General features: G+C 57.7%; 8 non-coding genes across 8 annotated transcripts; all 8 read left to right on the top strand.

Annotated features, from left to right (window-relative positions):
• The first annotated feature begins 219 nt into the window (after positions 1 to 219).
• LOC127585738 (U2 spliceosomal RNA) lies at positions 220 to 410 on the top strand. The gene has a single exon (XR_007958576.1). It is a non-coding gene; the product is annotated as a U2 spliceosomal RNA (small nuclear RNA).
• A 1,912-nt stretch (positions 411 to 2,322) lies between these two features.
• LOC127585737 (U2 spliceosomal RNA) lies at positions 2,323 to 2,513 on the top strand. The gene has a single exon (XR_007958575.1). It is a non-coding gene; the product is annotated as a U2 spliceosomal RNA (small nuclear RNA).
• Positions 2,514 to 4,434: 1,921 nt separating this feature from the next.
• On the top strand, positions 4,435 to 4,625 carry LOC127585736 (U2 spliceosomal RNA). Its single transcript, XR_007958574.1, has one exon. It is a non-coding gene; the product is annotated as a U2 spliceosomal RNA (small nuclear RNA).
• A 1,920-nt stretch (positions 4,626 to 6,545) lies between these two features.
• Positions 6,546 to 6,736, top strand: LOC127585734 (U2 spliceosomal RNA). The gene has a single exon (XR_007958571.1). It is a non-coding gene; the product is annotated as a U2 spliceosomal RNA (small nuclear RNA).
• Positions 6,737 to 8,648: 1,912 nt separating this feature from the next.
• LOC127585733 (U2 spliceosomal RNA) lies at positions 8,649 to 8,839 on the top strand. Its single transcript, XR_007958570.1, has one exon. It is a non-coding gene; the product is annotated as a U2 spliceosomal RNA (small nuclear RNA).
• A 1,920-nt stretch (positions 8,840 to 10,759) lies between these two features.
• LOC127585732 (U2 spliceosomal RNA) lies at positions 10,760 to 10,950 on the top strand. The gene has a single exon (XR_007958569.1). It is a non-coding gene; the product is annotated as a U2 spliceosomal RNA (small nuclear RNA).
• A 1,912-nt stretch (positions 10,951 to 12,862) lies between these two features.
• LOC127585731 (U2 spliceosomal RNA) lies at positions 12,863 to 13,053 on the top strand. Its single transcript, XR_007958568.1, has one exon. It is a non-coding gene; the product is annotated as a U2 spliceosomal RNA (small nuclear RNA).
• A 1,920-nt stretch (positions 13,054 to 14,973) lies between these two features.
• Positions 14,974 to 15,164, top strand: LOC127585730 (U2 spliceosomal RNA). The gene has a single exon (XR_007958567.1). It is a non-coding gene; the product is annotated as a U2 spliceosomal RNA (small nuclear RNA).
• The last annotated feature ends 419 nt before the right edge of the window (positions 15,165 to 15,583 follow it).

Here is a 15,583-nt window from a genome sequence, read left to right as displayed (position 1 = left end):
GGTGGGGTTATTGGCAGCTTTACATATCCTTGGACAGCTTTGAGTCGACAGGGAAGTGGGGAGGGGGGAAAGTAACATCTGTCGAGCAGAGTGAGAGATGCCAGCAAACCCAGGCAGGTCTGGAAGGGGGCAGGGGAGCTGGGTCTTTGCAGGCTCCCCCTGTCTGATTGAAAAGAGGGGGGGGAAGCAGGACACGAAAGCGTCATGGGCGGCGCCGGCATCGCTTCTCGGCCTTTTGGCTAAGATCAAGTGTAGTATCTGTTCTTATCAGTTTAATATCTGATACGTCCCTTATCTAGGGACCATATATTAAATTGATTTTTGGAACAGGGAGATGGAATAGGGGCTTGCTCCGTCCACTCCGCGCATCGACCCAGTATTGCAGTGCCTCTGGGAGCGGTGCACTTCCCTCTGGGGACATTTTCAAAGTATAAAAGAAAAGACCAAATTCCACCCTTTCCTCATCAGCCGTGCTCCTTGCTGGCTCTCTGCGTCCACGCTGCCCCTGTGTTTGTGGGCAGTAGCGCTCTAAGGAAGCAGCCAGCCACTCTGAAGACGCGTGCGTGGATGGCGTTTGCTGCCTATCTGCTTGCACTCACTCAGATCCACGCAGGCACAGAGGAGCGCTGGCTGGGGTGGAGGAGGGAGGGAGGAGGTGAACGCTGCACTTATCACTTCACTGGCAACTATGCTGAGTCTCCTGCTCAGTCCCTGCAGCCACAGCCGTTGCTCCTTCAAGTACAATCAAGCAAACCACTTGACCTCTGTCCAAACCTCAGGCACGGTGCTGTAGCGCTCAGCGTGACGCTGTTACGACCCCAGCCGCCTTCAATTCCGCCCGCTGTCTGCAAGGAGTTTCTACCTTCTCCCCGTCACTGCGTGCGTGGCTTTCCTCCGGCTGCTCCGCTCTCCTGCCACCTTGCAAAGACCTACCGCTTAGTTAGCCACGTGTGGGCGGGCGTGCAAGTCGGCGCCGCAAGACTCGCAACACTTTGGTGGGCTGCCCTCACCACAGGCTACGTACGCAAAGATGCATTTCTTCAATGTAACTGTGACCAACAAAGAAATCTCATCTCATCTTCTCTCAGCTACCAAGAGTTCAGAGGGAGGTGGCACAGATGCAGACAAATGGCAATGAATAGCTGGGCTAGGCAATTTCTGCGCCCCCAGTATCAGCCCAGTAGTCAGCAGAGAGGCACAGAGGCTGGCCGCCGTTAACTCGTTGCGTAGAAAAGTCGGGCAAGTGTTAAAGATCATGCAGCAAAGTGCCCCCATGACCTGTGCAGACACAAAGTCTACCCCGCTTGTATCTTTAAAATGCAGGCCAGCCAGCCACGGAACAATGGGAATCATCGCACAGGAGCACAAAAGAGGTGCGAATGGCTGGAAGCGCCGCCTTCGGCTGGATGGGCTGTCTAGCTCACCTATCGTTGCCTTTTGTTTCTCTTTCAAAAGACTTTAATTTCTGTTGTCTTGGAGCAGTTGTACCGTTGCAGCTTGCAGCTAAATGCAAGCTGAACTTTGCAAGCACACCTGCGCAGCGCAGGGCAGCTGCCAGCGGACCACGCACTGCTCCTCCTCCTCGTGCTTTCCTTCCGTCAGCTTTGCAAGCAAGGGCCACGCTGCACGTGGCACTGTCTGTTCCCTGGTGGCAATCCCCACGCCCACCCTCCAAGCCCCAGCCCCCAGCTCGGCCCCGGGAGGCCTCCCACCCACCCACCAGGAGCCTCGGATCCAGTGGTCACACGGGCCCTCGTCCCCTGGACCGGTGCTGAGTTTACAGAGAGGTCGGCTAAAGAATCACGCGAGTCAGCGTCCGTCCGCTCTTCGTCGAGCTACTTCAAGCGCTCACCCGCACGGGACCGAACCGTGACCGCCACCTGCGTCCGGCTCGGTCCGCTGACGGCCGCTAACTTGCAGGCAGGGACGCCCACCCGGTCCTGCGCCCTTCCAGAGCAGACAGCACGCCTGCTCGCGGCAGTGGCGGAAAGAAAAAGTTCGTCTCCCCTGGCAGCCGGCCAGTCAAAGAGGCCGTGGAGGCAGCCGCAGCCTTCCGAGCCGCTGACGTAGGTGCCGACGGGCACCACCCTCTCCCATCTGATTGGTGGGGTTATTGGCAGCTTTACATATCCTTGGACAGCTTTGAGTCGACAGGGACGTGGGGAGGGGGGAAAGTAACATCTGTCGAGCAGAGTGAGAGATGCCAGCAAACCCAGGCGGGTCTGGAAGGGGGCAGGGGAGCTGGGTCTTTGCAGGCTCCCCCTGTCTGACTGAAAAGAGGGGGGGGAAGCAGGACACGAAAGCGTCATGGGCGGCGCCGGCATCGCTTCTCGGCCTTTTGGCTAAGATCAAGTGTAGTATCTGTTCTTATCAGTTTAATATCTGATACGTCCCTTATCTAGGGACCATATATTAAATTGATTTTTGGAACAGGGAGATGGAATAGGGGCTTGCTCCGTCCACTCCGCGCATCGACCCAGTATTGCAGTGCCTCTGGGAGCGGTGCACTTCCCTCTGGGGACATTTTCAAAGTATAAAAGAAAAGACCAAATTCCACCCTTTCCTCATCAGCCGTGCTCCTTGCTGGCTCTCTGCGTCCACGCTGCCCCTGTGTTTGTGGGTAGCAGCGCTCTAAGGAAGCAGCCAGCCACTCTGAAGACGCGTGCGTGGATGGCGTTTGCTGCCTATCTGCTTGCACTCACTCAGATCCACGCAGGCACAGAGGAGCGCTGGCTGGGGTGGAGGAGGGAGGGAGGAGGTGAACGCTGCACTTATCACTTCACTGGCAACTAAGCTGAGTCTCCTGCTCAGTCCCTGCAGCCACAGCCGTTGCTCCTTCAAGTACAATCAAGCAAACCACTTGACCTCTGTCCAAACCTCAGGCACGGTGCTGTAGCGCTCAGCGTGACGCTATTACGTCCCCAGCCGCCTTCAATTCCGCCCGCTGTCTGCAAGGAGTTTCTACCTTCTCCCCGTCACTGCGTGCGTGGCTTTCCTCCGGCTGCTCCGCTCTCCTGCCACCTTGCAAAGACCTACCGCTTAGTTAGCCACTTGTGGGCGGGCGGGCGGGCGTGCAAGTCGGCGCCGCAAGACTCGCAACACTTTGGTGGGCTGCCCTCACCACAGGCTACGTACGCAAAGATGCATTTCTTCAATGTAACTGTGACCAACAAAGCAATCTCATCTCATCTTCTCTCAGCTACCAAGAGTTCAGAGGGAGGTGGCACAGATGCAGACAAATGGCAATGAATAGCTGGGCTAGGCAATTTCTGCGCCCCCAGTATCAGCCCAGTAGTCAGCAGAGAGGCACAGAGGCTGGCCGCCGTTAACTCGTTGCGTAGAAAAGTCGGGCAAGTGTTAAAAATCATGCAGCAAAGTGCCCCCATGACCTGTGCAGACACAAAGTCTACCCCGCTTGTATCTTTAAAATGCAGGCCAGCCAGCCACGGAACAATGGGAATCATCGCACAGGAGCACAAAAGAGGTGCGAATGGCTGGAAGCGCCGCCTTCGGCTGGATGGGCTGTCCAGCACACCTATCGTTGCCTTTTGTTTCTCTTTCAAAAGACTTTAATTTCTGTTGTCTTGGAGCAGTTGTACAGTTGCAGCTTGCAGCTAAATGCAAGCTGAACTTTGCAAGCACACCTGCGCAGCGCAGGGCAGCTGCCAGCGGACCACGCACTGCTCCTCCTCCTCGTGCTTTCCTTCCGTCAGCTTTGCAAGCAAGGGCCACGCTGCACGTGGCACTGTCTGTTCCCTGGTGGCAATCCCCACGCCCACCCACCAAGCCCCAGCCCCCAGCTCGGCCCCGGGAGGCCTCCCACCCACCCACCAGGAGCCTCGGATCCAGTGGTCACACGGGCCCTCGTCCCCTGGACCGGTGCTGAGTTTACAGAGAGGTCGGCTAAAGAATCACGCGAGTCAGCGTCCGTCCGCTCTTCGTCGAGCTGCTTCAAGCGCTCACCCGCACGGGACCGAACCGTGACCGCCACCTGCGTCCGGCTCGGTCCGCTGACGGCCGCTAACTTGCAGGCAGGGACGCCCACCCGGTCCTGCGCCCTGCCAGAGCAGACAGCACGCCTGCTCGCGGCAGTGGCGGAAAGAAAAAGTTCGTCTCCCCTGGCAGCCGGCCAGTCAAAGAGGCCGTGGAGGCAGCCGCAGGCTTCCGAGCCGCTGACGTAGGTGCCGACGGGCACCACCCTCTCCCATCTGATTGGTGGGGTTATTGGCAGCTTTACATATCCTTGGACAGCTTTGAGTCGACAGGGAAGTGGGGAGGGGGGAAAGTAACATCTGTCGAGCAGAGTGAGAGATGCCAGCAAACCCAGGCAGGTCTGGAAGGGGGCAGGGGAGCTGGGTCTTTGCAGGCTCCCCCTGTCTGATTGAAAAGAGGGGGGGGGAAGCAGGACACGAAAGCGTCATGGGCGGCGCCGGCATCGCTTCTCGGCCTTTTGGCTAAGATCAAGTGTAGTATCTGTTCTTATCAGTTTAATATCTGATACGTCCCTTATCTAGGGACCATATATTAAATTGATTTTTGGAACAGGGAGATGGAATAGGGGCTTGCTCCGTCCACTCCGCGCATCGACCCAGTATTGCAGTGCCTCTGGGAGCGGTGCACTTCCCTCTGGGGACATTTTCAAAGTATAAAAGAAAAGACCAAATTCCACCCTTTCCTCATCAGCCGTGCTCCTTGCTGGCTCTCTGCGTCCACGCTGCCCCTGTGTTTGTGGGCAGTAGCGCTCTAAGGAAGCAGCCAGCCACTCTGAAGACGCGTGCGTGGATGGCGTTTGCTGCCTATCTGCTTGCACTCACTCAGATCCACGCAGGCACAGAGGAGCGCTGGCTGGGGTGGAGGAGGGAGGGAGGAGGTGAACGCTGCACTTATCACTTCACTGGCAACTATGCTGAGTCTCCTGCTCAGTCCCTGCAGCCACAGCCGTTGCTCCTTCAAGTACAATCAAGCAAACCACTTGACCTCTGTCCAAACCTCAGGCACGGTGCTGTAGCGCTCAGCGTGACGCTGTTACGACCCCAGCCGCCTTCAATTCCGCCCGCTGTCTGCAAGGAGTTTCTACCTTCTCCCCGTCACTGCGTGCGTGGCTTTCCTCCGGCTGCTCCGCTCTCCTGCCACCTTGCAAAGACCTACCGCTTAGTTAGCCACTTGTGGGCGGGCGGGCGGGCGTGCAAGTCGGCGCCGCAAGACTCGCAACACTTTGGTGGGCTGCCCTCACCACAGGCTACGTACGCAAAGATGCATTTCTTCAATGTAACTGTGACCAACAAAGCAATCTCATCTCATCTTCTCTCAGCTACCAAGAGTTCAGAGGGAGGTGGCACAGATGCAGACAAATGGCAATGAATAGCTGGGCTAGGCAATTTCTGCGCCCCCAGTATCAGCCCAGTAGTCAGCAGAGAGGCACAGAGGCTGGCCGCCGTTAACTCGTTGCGTAGAAAAGTCGGGCAAGTGTTAAAAATCATGCAGCAAAGTGCCCCCATGACCTGTGCAGACACAAAGTCTACCCCGCTTGTATCTTTAAAATGCAGGCCAGCCAGCCACGGAACAATGGGAATCATCGCACAGGAGCACAAAAGAGGTGCGAATGGCTGGAAGCGCCGCCTTCGGCTGGATGGGCTGTCCAGCACACCTATCGTTGCCTTTTGTTTCTCTTTCAAAAGACTTTAATTTCTGTTGTCTTGGAGCAGTTGTACAGTTGCAGCTTGCAGCTAAATGCAAGCTGAACTTTGCAAGCACACCTGCGCAGCGCAGGGCAGCTGCCAGCGGACCACGCACTGCTCCTCCTCCTCGTGCTTTCCTTCCGTCAGCTTTGCAAGCAAGGGCCACGCTGCACGTGGCACTGTCTGTTCCCTGGTGGCAATCCCCACGCCCACCCTCCAAGCCCCAGCCCCCAGCTCGGCCCCGGGAGGCCTCCCACCCACCCACCAGGAGCCTCGGATCCAGTGGTCACACGGGCCCTCGTCCCCTGGACCGGTGCTGAGTTTACAGAGAGGTCGGCTAAAGAATCACGCGAGTCAGCGTCCGTCCGCTCTTCGTCGAGCTACTTCAAGCGCTCACCCGCACGGGACCGAACCGTGACCGCCACCTGCGTCCGGCTCGGTCCGCTGACGGCCGCTAACTTGCAGGCAGGGACGCCCACCCGGTCCTGCGCCCTTCCAGAGCAGACAGCACGCCTGCTCGCGGCAGTGGCGGAAAGAAAAAGTTCGTCTCCCCTGGCAGCCGGCCAGTCAAAGAGGCCGTGGAGGCAGCCGCAGGCTTCCGAGCCGCTGACGTAGGTGCCGACGGGCACCACCCTCTCCCATCTGATTGGTGGGGTTATTGGCAGCTTTACATATCCTTGGACAGCTTTGAGTCGACAGGGAAGTGGGGAGGGGGGAAAGTAACATCTGTCGAGCAGAGTGAGAGATGCCAGCAAACCCAGGCAGGTCTGGAAGGGGGCAGGGGAGCTGGGTCTTTGCAGGCTCCCCCTGTCTGACTGAAAAGAGGGGGGGGAAGCAGGACACGAAAGCGTCATGGGCGGCGCCGGCATCGCTTCTCGGCCTTTTGGCTAAGATCAAGTGTAGTATCTGTTCTTATCAGTTTAATATCTGATACGTCCCTTATCTAGGGACCATATATTAAATTGATTTTTGGAACAGGGAGATGGAATAGGGGCTTGCTCCGTCCACTCCGCGCATCGACCCAGTATTGCAGTGCCTCTGGGAGCGGTGCACTTCCCTCTGGGGACATTTTCAAAGTATAAAAGAAAAGACCAAATTCCACCCTTTCCTCATCAGCCGTGCTCCTTGCTCTCTCTCTGCGTCCACGCTGCCCCTGTGTTTGTGGGTAGCAGCGCTCTAAGGAAGCAGCCAGCCACTCTGAAGACGCGTGCGTGGATGGCGTTTGCTGCCTATCTGCTTGCACTCACTCAGATCCACGCAGGCACAGAGGAGCGCTGGCTGGGGTGGAGGAGGGAGGGAGGAGGTGAACGCTGCACTTATCACTTCACTGGCAACTAAGCTGAGTCTCCTGCTCAGTCCCTGCAGCCACAGCCGTTGCTCCTTCAAGTACAATCAAGCAAACCACTTGACCTCTGTCCAAACCTCAGGCACGGTGCTGTAGCGCTCAGCGTGACGCTGTTACGACCCCAGCCGCCTTCAATTCCGCCCGCTGTCTGCAAGGAGTTTCTACTTTCTCCCCGTCACTGCGTGCGTGGCTTTCCTCCGGCTGCTCCGCTCTCCTGCCACCTTGCAAAGACCTACCGCTTAGTTAGCCACGTGTGGGCGGGCGTGCAAGTCGGCGCCGCAAGACTCGCAACACTTTGGTGGGCTGCCCTCACCACAGGCTACGTACGCAAAGATGCATTTCTTCAATGTAACTGTGACCAACAAAGAAATCTCATCTCATCTTCTCTCAGCTACCAAGAGTTCAGAGGGAGGTGGCACAGATGCAGACAAATGGCAATGAATAGCTGGGCTAGGCAATTTCTGCGCCCCCAGTATCAGCCCAGTAGTCAGCAGAGAGGCACAGAGGCTGGCCGCCGTTAACTCGTTGCGTAGAAAAGTCGGGCAAGTGTTAAAGATCATGCAGCAAAGTGCCCCCATGACCTGTGCAGACACAAAGTCTACCCCGCTTGTATCTTTAAAATGCAGGCCAGCCAGCCACGGAACAATGGGAATCATCGCACAGGAGCACAAAAGAGGTGCGAATGGCTGGAAGCGCCGCCTTCGGCTGGATGGGCTGTCTAGCTCACCTATCGTTGCCTTTTGTTTCTCTTTCAAAAGACTTTAATTTCTGTTGTCTTGGAGCAGTTGTACCGTTGCAGCTTGCAGCTAAATGCAAGCTGAACTTTGCAAGCACACCTGCGCAGCGCAGGGCAGCTGCCAGCGGACCACGCACTGCTCCTCCTCCTCGTGCTTTCCTTCCGTCAGCTTTGCAAGCAAGGGCCACGCTGCACGTGGCACTGTCTGTTCCCTGGTGGCAATCCCCACGCCCACCCTCCAAGCCCCAGCCCCCAGCTCGGCCCCGGGAGGCCTCCCACCCACCCACCAGGAGCCTCGGATCCAGTGGTCACACGGGCCCTCGTCCCCTGGACCGGTGCTGAGTTTACAGAGAGGTCGGCTAAAGAATCACGCGAGTCAGCGTCCGTCCGCTCTTCGTCGAGCTACTTCAAGCGCTCACCCGCACGGGACCGAACCGTGACCGCCACCTGCGTCCGGCTCGGTCCGCTGACGGCCGCTAACTTGCAGGCAGGGACGCCCACCCGGTCCTGCGCCCTGCCAGAGCAGACAGCACGCCTGCTCGCGGCAGTGGCGGAAAGAAAAAGTTCGTCTCCCCTGGCAGCCGGCCAGTCAAAGAGGCCGTGGAGGCAGCCGCAGCCTTCCGAGCCGCTGACGTAGGTGCCGACGGGCACCACCCTCTCCCATCTGATTGGTGGGGTTATTGGCAGCTTTACATATCCTTGGACAGCTTTGAGTCGACAGGGACGTGGGGAGGGGGGAAAGTAACATCTGTCGAGCAGAGTGAGAGATGCCAGCAAACCCAGGCGGGTCTGGAAGGGGGCAGGGGAGCTGGGTCTTTGCAGGCTCCCCCTGTCTGACTGAAAAGAGGGGGGGGAAGCAGGACACGAAAGCGTCATGGGCGGCGCCGGCATCGCTTCTCGGCCTTTTGGCTAAGATCAAGTGTAGTATCTGTTCTTATCAGTTTAATATCTGATACGTCCCTTATCTAGGGACCATATATTAAATTGATTTTTGGAACAGGGAGATGGAATAGGGGCTTGCTCCGTCCACTCCGCGCATCGACCCAGTATTGCAGTGCCTCTGGGAGCGGTGCACTTCCCTCTGGGGACATTTTCAAAGTATAAAAGAAAAGACCAAATTCCACCCTTTCCTCATCAGCCGTGCTCCTTGCTGGCTCTCTGCGTCCACGCTGCCCCTGTGTTTGTGGGTAGCAGCGCTCTAAGGAAGCAGCCAGCCACTCTGAAGACGCGTGCGTGGATGGCGTTTGCTGCCTATCTGCTTGCACTCACTCAGATCCACGCAGGCACAGAGGAGCGCTGGCTGGGGTGGAGGAGGGAGGGAGGAGGTGAACGCTGCACTTATCACTTCACTGGCAACTAAGCTGAGTCTCCTGCTCAGTCCCTGCAGCCACAGCCGTTGCTCCTTCAAGTACAATCAAGCAAACCACTTGACCTCTGTCCAAACCTCAGGCACGGTGCTGTAGCGCTCAGCGTGACGCTATTATGTCCCCAGCCGCCTTCAATTCCGCCCGCTGTCTGCAAGGAGTTTCTACCTTCTCCCCGTCACTGCGTGCGTGGCTTTCCTCCGGCTGCTCCGCTCTCCTGCCACCTTGCAAAGACCTACCGCTTAGTTAGCCACTTGTGGGCGGGCGGGCGGGCGTGCAAGTCGGCGCCGCAAGACTCGCAACACTTTGGTGGGCTGCCCTCACCACAGGCTACGTACGCAAAGATGCATTTCTTCAATGTAACTGTGACCAACAAAGCAATCTCATCTCATCTTCTCTCAGCTACCAAGAGTTCAGAGGGAGGTGGCACAGATGCAGACAAATGGCAATGAATAGCTGGGCTAGGCAATTTCTGCGCCCCCAGTATCAGCCCAGTAGTCAGCAGAGAGGCACAGAGGCTGGCCGCCGTTAACTCGTTGCGTAGAAAAGTCGGGCAAGTGTTAAAAATCATGCAGCAAAGTGCCCCCATGACCTGTGCAGACACAAAGTCTACCCCGCTTGTATCTTTAAAATGCAGGCCAGCCAGCCACGGAACAATGGGAATCATCGCACAGGAGCACAAAAGAGGTGCGAATGGCTGGAAGCGCCGCCTTCGGCTGGATGGGCTGTCCAGCACACCTATCGTTGCCTTTTGTTTCTCTTTCAAAAGACTTTAATTTCTGTTGTCTTGGAGCAGTTGTACAGTTGCAGCTTGCAGCTAAATGCAAGCTGCACTTTGCAAGCACACCTGCGCAGCGCAGGGCAGCTGCCAGCGGACCACGCACTGCTCCTCCTCCTCGTGCTTTCCTTCCGTCAGCTTTGCAAGCAAGGGCCACGCTGCACGTGGCACTGTCTGTTCCCTGGTGGCAATCCCCACGCCCACCCTCCAAGCCCCAGCCCCCAGCTCGGCCCCGGGAGGCCTCCCACCCACCCACCAGGAGCCTCGGATCCAGTGGTCACACGGGCCCTCGTCCCCTGGACCGGTGCTGAGTTTACAGAGAGGTCGGCTAAAGAATCACGCGAGTCAGCGTCCGTCCGCTCTTCGTCGAGCTACTTCAAGCGCTCACCCGCACGGGACCGAACCGTGACCGCCACCTGCGTCCGGCTCGGTCCGCTGACGGCCGCTAACTTGCAGGCAGGGACGCCCACCCGGTCCTGCGCCCTTCCAGAGCAGACAGCACGCCTGCTCGCGGCAGTGGCGGAAAGAAAAAGTTCGTCTCCCCTGGCAGCCGGCCAGTCAAAGAGGCCGTGGAGGCAGCCGCAGGCTTCCGAGCCGCTGACGTAGGTGCCGACGGGCACCACCCTCTCCCATCTGATTGGTGGGGTTATTGGCAGCTTTACATATCCTTGGACAGCTTTGAGTCGACAGGGAAGTGGGGAGGGGGGAAAGTAACATCTGTCGAGCAGAGTGAGAGATGCCAGCAAACCCAGGCAGGTCTGGAAGGGGGCAGGGGAGCTGGGTCTTTGCAGGCTCCCCCTGTCTGACTGAAAAGAGGGGGGGGAAGCAGGACACGAAAGCGTCATGGGCGGCGCCGGCATCGCTTCTCGGCCTTTTGGCTAAGATCAAGTGTAGTATCTGTTCTTATCAGTTTAATATCTGATACGTCCCTTATCTAGGGACCATATATTAAATTGATTTTTGGAACAGGGAGATGGAATAGGGGCTTGCTCCGTCCACTCCGCGCATCGACCCAGTATTGCAGTGCCTCTGGGAGCGGTGCACTTCCCTCTGGGGACATTTTCAAAGTATAAAAGAAAAGACCAAATTCCACCCTTTCCTCATCAGCCGTGCTCCTTGCTCTCTCTCTGCGTCCACGCTGCCCCTGTGTTTGTGGGTAGCAGCGCTCTAAGGAAGCAGCCAGCCACTCTGAAGACGCGTGCGTGGATGGCGTTTGCTGCCTATCTGCTTGCACTCACTCAGATCCACGCAGGCACAGAGGAGCGCTGGCTGGGGTGGAGGAGGGAGGGAGGAGGTGAACGCTGCACTTATCACTTCACTGGCAACTAAGCTGAGTCTCCTGCTCAGTCCCTGCAGCCACAGCCGTTGCTCCTTCAAGTACAATCAAGCAAACCACTTGACCTCTGTCCAAACCTCAGGCACGGTGCTGTAGCGCTCAGCGTGACGCTGTTACGACCCCAGCCGCCTTCAATTCCGCCCGCTGTCTGCAAGGAGTTTCTACTTTCTCCCCGTCACTGCGTGCGTGGCTTTCCTCCGGCTGCTCCGCTCTCCTGCCACCTTGCAAAGACCTACCGCTTAGTTAGCCACGTGTGGGCGGGCGTGCAAGTCGGCGCCGCAAGACTCGCAACACTTTGGTGGGCTGCCCTCACCACAGGCTACGTACGCAAAGATGCATTTCTTCAATGTAACTGTGACCAACAAAGAAATCTCATCTCATCTTCTCTCAGCTACCAAGAGTTCAGAGGGAGGTGGCACAGATGCAGACAAATGGCAATGAATAGCTGGGCTAGGCAATTTCTGCGCCCCCAGTATCAGCCCAGTAGTCAGCAGAGAGGCACAGAGGCTGGCCGCCGTTAACTCGTTGCGTAGAAAAGTCGGGCAAGTGTTAAAGATCATGCAGCAAAGTGCCCCCATGACCTGTGCAGACACAAAGTCTACCCCGCTTGTATCTTTAAAATGCAGGCCAGCCAGCCACGGAACAATGGGAATCATCGCACAGGAGCACAAAAGAGGTGCGAATGGCTGGAAGCGCCGCCTTCGGCTGGATGGGCTGTCTAGCTCACCTATCGTTGCCTTTTGTTTCTCTTTCAAAAGACTTTAATTTCTGTTGTCTTGGAGCAGTTGTACCGTTGCAGCTTGCAGCTAAATGCAAGCTGAACTTTGCAAGCACACCTGCGCAGCGCAGGGCAGCTGCCAGCGGACCACGCACTGCTCCTCCTCCTCGTGCTTTCCTTCCGTCAGCTTTGCAAGCAAGGGCCACGCTGCACGTGGCACTGTCTGTTCCCTGGTGGCAATCCCCACGCCCACCCTCCAAGCCCCAGCCCCCAGCTCGGCCCCGGGAGGCCTCCCACCCACCCACCAGGAGCCTCGGATCCAGTGGTCACACGGGCCCTCGTCCCCTGGACCGGTGCTGAGTTTACAGAGAGGTCGGCTAAAGAATCACGCGAGTCAGCGTCCGTCCGCTCTTCGTCGAGCTACTTCAAGCGCTCACCCGCACGGGACCGAACCGTGACCGCCACCTGCGTCCGGCTCGGTCCGCTGACGGCCGCTAACTTGCAGGCAGGGACGCCCACCCGGTCCTGCGCCCTGCCAGAGCAGACAGCACGCCTGCTCGCGGCAGTGGCGGAAAGAAAAAGTTCGTCTCCCCTGGCAGCCGGCCAGTCAAAGAGGCCGTGGAGGCAGCCGCAGCCTTCCGAGCCGCTGACGTAGGTGCCGACGGGCACCACCCTCTCCCATCTGATTGGTGGGGTTATTGGCAGCTTTACATATCCTTGGACAGCTTTGAGTCGACAGGGACGTGGGGAGGGGGGAAAGTAACATCTGTCGAGCAGAGTGAGAGATGCCAGCAAACCCAGGCGGGTCTGGAAGGGGGCAGGGGAGCTGGGTCTTTGCAGGCTCCCCCTGTCTGACTGAAAAGAGGGGGGGGAAGCAGGACACGAAAGCGTCATGGGCGGCGCCGGCATCGCTTCTCGGCCTTTTGGCTAAGATCAAGTGTAGTATCTGTTCTTATCAGTTTAATATCTGATACGTCCCTTATCTAGGGACCATATATTAAATTGATTTTTGGAACAGGGAGATGGAATAGGGGCTTGCTCCGTCCACTCCGCGCATCGACCCAGTATTGCAGTGCCTCTGGGAGCGGTGCACTTCCCTCTGGGGACATTTTCAAAGTATAAAAGAAAAGACCAAATTCCACCCTTTCCTCATCAGCCGTGCTCCTTGCTGGCTCTCTGCGTCCACGCTGCCCCTGTGTTTGTGGGTAGCAGCGCTCTAAGGAAGCAGCCAGCCACTCTGAAGACGCGTGCGTGGATGGCGTTTGCTGCCTATCTGCTTGCACTCACTCAGATCCACGCAGGCACAGAGGAGCGCTGGCTGGGGTGGAGGAGGGAGGGAGGAGGTGAACGCTGCACTTATCACTTCACTGGCAACTAAGCTGAGTCTCCTGCTCAGTCCCTGCAGCCACAGCCGTTGCTCCTTCAAGTACAATCAAGCAAACCACTTGACCTCTGTCCAAACCTCAGGCACGGTGCTGTAGCGCTCAGCGTGACGCTATTATGTCCCCAGCCGCCTTCAATTCCGCCCGCTGTCTGCAAGGAGTTTCTACCTTCTCCCCGTCACTGCGTGCGTGGCTTTCCTCCGGCTGCTCCGCTCTCCTGCCACCTTGCAAAGACCTACCGCTTAGTTAGCCACTTGTGGGCGGGCGGGCGGGCGTGCAAGTCGGCGCCGCAAGACTCGCAACACTTTGGTGGGCTGCCCTCACCACAGGCTACGTACGCAAAGATGCATTTCTTCAATGTAACTGTGACCAACAAAGCAATCTCATCTCATCTTCTCTCAGCTACCAAGAGTTCAGAGGGAGGTGGCACAGATGCAGACAAATGGCAATGAATAGCTGGGCTAGGCAATTTCTGCGCCCCCAGTATCAGCCCAGTAGTCAGCAGAGAGGCACAGAGGCTGGCCGCCGTTAACTCGTTGCGTAGAAAAGTCGGGCAAGTGTTAAAAATCATGCAGCAAAGTGCCCCCATGACCTGTGCAGACACAAAGTCTACCCCGCTTGTATCTTTAAAATGCAGGCCAGCCAGCCACGGAACAATGGGAATCATCGCACAGGAGCACAAAAGAGGTGCGAATGGCTGGAAGCGCCGCCTTCGGCTGGATGGGCTGTCCAGCACACCTATCGTTGCCTTTTGTTTCTCTTTCAAAAGACTTTAATTTCTGTTGTCTTGGAGCAGTTGTACAGTTGCAGCTTGCAGCTAAATGCAAGCTGCACTTTGCAAGCACACCTGCGCAGCGCAGGGCAGCTGCCAGCGGACCACGCACTGCTCCTCCTCCTCGTGCTTTCCTTCCGTCAGCTTTGCAAGCAAGGGCCACGCTGCACGTGGCACTGTCTGTTCCCTGGTGGCAATCCCCACGCCCACCCTCCAAGCCCCAGCCCCCAGCTCGGCCCCGGGAGGCCTCCCACCCACCCACCAGGAGCCTCGGATCCAGTGGTCACACGGGCCCTCGTCCCCTGGACCGGTGCTGAGTTTACAGAGAGGTCGGCTAAAGAATCACGCGAGTCAGCGTCCGTCCGCTCTTCGTCGAGCTACTTCAAGCGCTCACCCGCACGGGACCGAACCGTGACCGCCACCTGCGTCCGGCTCGGTCCGCTGACGGCCGCTAACTTGCAGGCAGGGACGCCCACCCGGTCCTGCGCCCTTCCAGAGCAGACAGCACGCCTGCTCGCGGCAGTGGCGGAAAGAAAAAGTTCGTCTCCCCTGGCAGCCGGCCAGTCAAAGAGGCCGTGGAGGCAGCCGCAGGCTTCCGAGCCGCTGACGTAGGTGCCGACGGGCACCACCCTCTCCCATCTGATTGGTGGGGTTATTGGCAGCTTTACATATCCTTGGACAGCTTTGAGTCGACAGGGAAGTGGGGAGGGGGGAAAGTAACATCTGTCGAGCAGAGTGAGAGATGCCAGCAAACCCAGGCAGGTCTGGAAGGGGGCAGGGGAGCTGGGTCTTTGCAGGCTCCCCCTGTCTGACTGAAAAGAGGGGGGGGAAGCAGGACACGAAAGCGTCATGGGCGGCGCCGGCATCGCTTCTCGGCCTTTTGGCTAAGATCAAGTGTAGTATCTGTTCTTATCAGTTTAATATCTGATACGTCCCTTATCTAGGGACCATATATTAAATTGATTTTTGGAACAGGGAGATGGAATAGGGGCTTGCTCCGTCCACTCCGCGCATCGACCCAGTATTGCAGTGCCTCTGGGAGCGGTGCACTTCCCTCTGGGGACATTTTCAAAGTATAAAACAAAAGACCAAATTCCACCCTTTCCTCATCAGCCGTGCTCCTTGCTCTCTCTCTGCGTCCACGCTGCCCCTGTGTTTGTGGGTAGCAGCGCTCTAAGGAAGCAGCCAGCCACTCTGAAGACGCGTGCGTGGATGGCGTTTGCTGCCTATCTGCTTGCACTCACTCAGATCCACGCAGGCACAGAGGAGCGCTGGCTGGGGTGGGGGAGGGAGGGAGGAGGTGAACGCTGCACTTATCACTTCACTGGCAACTAAGCTGAGTCTCCTGCTCAGTCCCTGCAGCCACAGCCGTTGCTCCTTCAAGTACAATCAAGCAAACCACTTGACCTCTGTCCAAACCTCAGGCACGGTGCTGTAGCGCTCAGCGTGACGCTGTTACGACCCCAGCCGCCTT

The sequence above is a fragment of the Pristis pectinata genome, chromosome 33 (assembly GCF_009764475.1).
Source record: "Pristis pectinata isolate sPriPec2 chromosome 33, sPriPec2.1.pri, whole genome shotgun sequence".
In the NCBI taxonomy this organism is placed as follows: domain Eukaryota; kingdom Metazoa; phylum Chordata; class Chondrichthyes; order Rhinopristiformes; family Pristidae; genus Pristis; species Pristis pectinata.
Note: the sequence above shows the minus strand (reverse complement) of the source record. Positions and strands in the feature narration are given on the sequence as shown.